A 6,141-nucleotide genomic window follows, 5' to 3' on the forward strand; every position below is an offset into this window, starting at 1 on the left:
CCAAATCCAACAAAGCTTTTTTAATTTTATTTTCTCCAATAATACATGAAATTGTCGGACAACTAGGATCTTTATATTTTAAACTAGAATTATTTTGAAGAATAGAACATACTTGTTCAGCCAGGAATGCTTTTTTCTTCACATGCAATTTTCTCTTCACAGTACATAAATCTTTTAAAATTTTTGCATAAGAAGGTACTTGTTTAATAGCATCTAATAATGGAATATTTATCTTCACTTGTTTAAAAACTTCATAGATATCAGAATCATTTTTTTGTTTTTTATGATTTGTTAATGCATGAGGAAATGGTGGAGGTTTATTTGAATTATTTACTATTTCAGATGATTTATCATTCACCATATTATTCTTAAAATTTAAGGTATCATCATTCTCAAAAGTATCAGGATTATCATCCTTACTCTTTGATTTTAAATGATCCTTGTTTTCATTACTATATGGATCATTAACTATTTTACCACTTCTAAGGGTAATAACAGATTTTATTTGATCAATTTTTTCATTTTTTAATTCTAGATTTTGATTTTTAGGATTAGGTTGAGGTTGAGATGGAAATTTCCTTTTTCATGAATATTAAGTGCAGATGCAAATTTTGCAAGAGTTTCTTTCAAATCACTCATAGATTGACTGTTTTGAATATTGATAGACTCTTGTTTTTGGATAAATGCATGAATTACATCTTCAAAGTTTTTTCTTGGAGGTGTAACATAATGAATATAACCTTGATGATTTTGGTTATTTTGAAAATATTGTTGTGACGGTTGTGCATTATTATCATTCCTCCAACTAAAATTAGGATGATTTTTCCATCCAGGATTATATGATGGTGAAAAAGGATCTAGTATTGGTTTTTTGTAATTGTTAACTTAATTTGCTTGTTCATGGAGACATTCTTTAAATGAAGGTAATGTTGGACAATCTTTTGTAGCATGATCATGTGTATCACATATATGACAAACAATTTCTTGAATACTTTTTAGTTGACCACTCTTTTTCGTTTCTAATGACTCAATTTTTCTTGCTAAAGATGCAAGTTTAGCTTGAATATCTATATCATCTTTAAGATTATAGATACCACCCCCATTTGTTCAATTATTGTTTTTAGTTGTTGGTGGTTCTATTGTGCCTATATTATCCCAATTTTGAGCATTTTCTGCTAATGAATCCAGATATTCCACAGCTTCATTTGGGTTTTTATCTTCAAAAGTTCCATTACACATGAATTCTATCATTTGCCTATCTTTAGGTATTAGACCTTCATAAAAGTGAGAAACTATTCTCCATGTTTCAAAACCATGATGTGGGCATGTATTAAGTAATTCTTTATATCTATCCCAACATTGATAAAACGTTTCTCCTTGTTTTTGAGAAAAAGTTGTAATTTGTCTTTTAAAAGAGTTTGTTCTATGGGAAGGGAAAAACTTTTTGAGAAATTGTTGTTGCATTTCTTCCCATGATCTTATTGAACTTGATCTTAAATTTTGTAGCCATGTTTTAGCTTTATCTTTTAAAGAAAAAGGGAAAAGCTTTAATCGAACTATATCCATGCTACAATTTTGATCATTATAAGTGTTACAAACTTCCTCAAATTCTCTTAGATGCAAATATGGATTTTCAGAATCTAAGCCATGAAAATTTGGTAAAAGTTGAATAATTTGAGGTTTAAAGTTGAAATTAGATGCATCCGGAGGAAAAACTAAACAAGATGGGGCACTAGTTCTAATAGGGTTCATATGGTGCCTAAGTGTTCTTAATTGATCATGTTCTTGATTATTATTATTATTATTGTTATTATTATTATTATTATCATTATCTTGATTATTTGAATTATCATCCATGTTTAAATTATTTTCAGAAACTCGAATAAGTCCACCACTTTTTTTTCGACTCCAAATACTCATACAAAAAAAAAAAAACAACACAATACTTATAAATAAAACATATTTAACAAATATAAACTTAATTTATACCTCTCCGGCAACGGCGCCAAAAACTTGCTAGTACTTAAATAATAACTCACCCAAGTGTAAGTTGTCTGCAAGTAATATATTTCGTAAGTACGAGATCGATCCACAAAGAGGTTATTTTGAGTTTAAATTTATTAATTTATAGATTACCAAATGCCATAATGAAGTTTACAAATTATAAATTTTGTCAAGGCTTGAGGATTTATTCTTGGTTTATATAATATTGTTTAACTAAAAGTAAAACAAAAAAAAAAAAAAAAACCCACCATAAATAATGGTTCCAAGAAAATTAAACACATACATAATATAAAATAGTTCCAACTATAGAAAATACCGAATTAACCGATATTTTATATATGGTACCTATGATTATAATTTTAACTATATAAACAATTGCATAAAGTAAATGTTAGATTAAATCATTATATTTCATTTAGAACAACCGGCAGAGCCACGCTATTGCCTAAATGAAATATATTGATTTAATAAGTTAATTGCAGTAAAGTAAAAGTTAGTTGCGATAAAGTAAATGTTAGTTGCGGAAAAGTAAAAGTTAGTTGCGAGAAAGTAAAAGTTAGATGCGAAAAATAAAAGTTAGTTGCGATAAAGTAAATGTTAGATTGTTACATGCTAGTATTAAATCATAATATTTCATTTAAAACAACCGGCAGAGCCACGCTATTGTCTAAATGAAATATTATGATATTATTATATATATCTATATATATAATAATACGTGATGAAATATTTATTGTATCAAAATTAAACAACAAATCAAGATAACCACTTTAATGGTATCAAGCATCTGATGTAAATTGATAACAACAAATAATTAATTTTTATACCTACAATAAAAATAAGTTAGCTAAATGAAAAGAAATAAAGAAAGAATATACAAAATATAAACAATCTTACTTCACCAAGAATGCATCCTCTTCACCTTGACATAATAGATTTAGCTTGCCATAAGTTTACTTTTGATCAACACTAAAATATCACTCATAGTTGAGAACATGAAAGAAAATATATTGGAACTTAGAACTTTGATACACACTCACACAATATTTTACAATGAGATAGAATGATTCTCAAGCTAGCACAAGGCCTCTATTTATAGGTCAAATGAGAGAAAGGATCAAAAATTTTATTAATGTTATGTAGTTGTAATAGTAGTCTTTGTCTCCTCCAACTCCAATTCCATGTCCCTTCTTTCAATGCCTTGTTTCACGACTTTAATCATCGAATTTGACTTTGCTCAAACGACGAAAATGTGGAGAATTTTCTGTAGATGAATTTGGCCACCTGATTCACCTCATTTGGATAAATATTGAAATAGTTATGAATTTTTTACTATATGCTGGTCATAGTAAAAATATATTTGTCCTCCTTTTGGTATTTGCACAATTTGATTATCTTAATGAACTTTTTAGGCAATCATGTCTTCTGCAAAGTTATAGATAATTTCTCAAGGATTCCAAACATGTTTGAATCATCTCCATTTGAATTTTCTAGCTTGAGTTATCATTATTTTACCAACACGTAGAAAACCTAAAAATAAAACATATTTAGTAAAACATTTAAATATAAACAAACAATAATAAAATAACTTAATTTTATAATTTTAATGAAACATAAAATTTAAATACAAGTTTTTAACATATAATAAATTATTAATTTTAAGTTTCATCAATATGTTTCAAAGCAAGTGACACATACATAAATGTGCCTGATCAGACTAAACCACAGTACTGGGCTGACAGGAAAAATCCACTGCCACATACATGAGATCTCCGGTCATGCTTTACTGGGTGGATTGGTCCCTGGTCATGTTTTACCGCTTCCCAATCCTGATCTAAACCCGGTCATGCTTTACCGAGGTGGAGAGGTCCTCGGCCACGTTTAACGACATCCAAAACCGTTCATAATTTAGTCACAAGACATTTAGCATACCTCAAAAACATAAATATTTCTTTTGCATGTCGAACATATTTACTTGGTATTGAGGGATTCGTTGGATCTCTCTTGGAGCTACTGCTGCATGTACTAACATGAGTTCAAACACTTATCTTTCATAACTTAGACGTATTAATCATGCTCACACACAAAATGACAAATTTCCTTATGACGTTCTAAATCTCTCGGGAATTGACCTCGTTTAATCATCGTACTAAATCATTACCCAAAACAATCCATAAAAAAATAATTTTTTTTAAAGAGTACACGGACCATGTGTAAGGGTCCGGGTAGGGGTCCGGATAGGTGCTGAAAATTCACATTTCTAAGGAAAAAGGGCACTGACGCCGTGTAAGGGTTCGGCTTTGGGTCCGTGTAGGTGCTGGAATTGTGAACAAACAGAATTCCCTATACTTGTGACTTAATCCTACTCACTCGATCATAAGGACCGTGAACCAACACCTCAAGACCTATCCTAGGATGCTAAGGCACTGATTCAAATTCAAACAAATACCCCAAAACAATTACGCATAAAAAACATCGCAACACAATCCGTGAACACGACATTTGACACAAAAACGCATCCTACGACTTCTAATACAGACAAGTGCCTATCGATGCGAACCAACACACCAAAAAAAACATCCCAATATCATACTCAACATAACGCAGTAACGATCATCCATCGATCCCCAACGAATCGTGCAACACTAAAACTTCAAGAACACATCAAGAACACATTTTCAGAAAATCGTAGTTTGAGCAGTCTCACAAAAACGATCATAACTCCTTCATTACTTATCCAAATATTTTGAATTTACTATCAAATCAAAGGTATCAAAAATTTCAACGTTTTATATGTTGAAAGTTTTTACAGAAAATCGACCGAAAAGTTGCAGTATTTAAAAGATAGAAAATTTCTTGTTTCCAGATCAAAAATCGTTTCAAAATCGATCGAACCAATTTTTTTTCTCAAACTTGTACAACATACATCTATTTTACACATAATAAACATAAAAACAAATACCAAGACGAGATCGATGTATAAACGAAAGAATATACATTCCTTTAATCTTTAAAATTACCGAAACGACGACACTGAAATGGGGAAGATGCGAAGGTTCATCCGGAAAGATTTGTGGCTCGATTTTTTTGAACAAAACCCAACGAAAATTGCTGGAAAAATTTGAAGGGGAGTGGCTGCTGATGTTCTGTCTATGAACCCTAGGTTTTCTTTTAAGAGAATAAAATGAAATGGGAAGGAAATGAAGTGTGTGTGTGTGTGTAGGCGTGAGTTAGTGCGTGAGATAGTGTGTGTGCGTGAGTTGTGTAGTTAAATTAGGGGAAATTATTGCTTAATTACACAATTAAGAATGCTAATTAAAATACTAATTGAAATATTAACACACCTTTAACTTTATAACAAACCCCAAATTAAAGTTTAAAATACAAACTTGATAAATTTTAAAGGTTTTAAATTCCTAAAATCACCAAATGAATAAGTTGGGATTTATAGTGCTAAAAAAATTAATAAATAATTTAAAATGCCCCTTTCTAACTTAAAATAAAATACCACATTTTAAAATTGTCAAAATCGTCGCCGGTCTCTACTCCTCGATCCCGCATCGAATAATCGCCTGAAATATGAAGCTCGAGAAACATTTAACGTGCATCACATAAATATAAATAATTTAAAATAATGAAATTTCATCAATCATACATCGCTAAACTCACTTTAAAATTAAATAAATGATTTAACAATTTAATTAAATGCATGGGTTTTACGTGTACTGAATTTGGGCTCTAAAGTTCCTCCCCCACTTAAATAAATTTCGTCCTCGAAATTAAACTTACCAAACAGTTCCGGATAGCGAATTCTCATATCTGACTCGGCCTCCCAAGTGGCCTCCTCCACTGCTTGATTCAGCCACCGGACTTTTACCAACTTAGTCACTTTGTTCCAAAGTCTCCGCTCCTGTCTGTCTAGGATTTGGACAGGTCTTTCCTCATACGACAGGTCCGAAGCAAGCTGCAACGGCACATAGCTCAAAACATGCGAAGGATTCGCTAAGTACTTCCTCAGCATCGAGATTTGGAACACATTGTGTACACCGACCAGATTCGGCGGTAGGGCTACACGATAAGCTAATGTCCCAACTCTGTCAAGAATTTCTAACGGTCCAATAAATCTCGGACTAAACT

At 31.1% G+C, this 6,141-nt stretch overlaps 1 non-coding gene across 1 annotated transcript; it reads left to right on the forward strand.

Annotated features, from left to right (window-relative positions):
- Nucleotides 1–1,309: 1,309 nt before the first annotated feature.
- On the forward strand, nucleotides 1,310–1,420 carry LOC140837533 (small nucleolar RNA R71). Its single transcript, XR_012119364.1, has one exon. It is a non-coding gene; the product is annotated as a small nucleolar RNA R71 (small nucleolar RNA).
- Nucleotides 1,421–6,141: the final 4,721 nt, after the last annotated feature.

The sequence above is a fragment of the Primulina eburnea genome, chromosome 7, assembly GCF_022965805.1.
Source record: "Primulina eburnea isolate SZY01 chromosome 7, ASM2296580v1, whole genome shotgun sequence".
NCBI classification, from domain to species: Eukaryota; Viridiplantae; Streptophyta; class Magnoliopsida; order Lamiales; family Gesneriaceae; genus Primulina; species Primulina eburnea.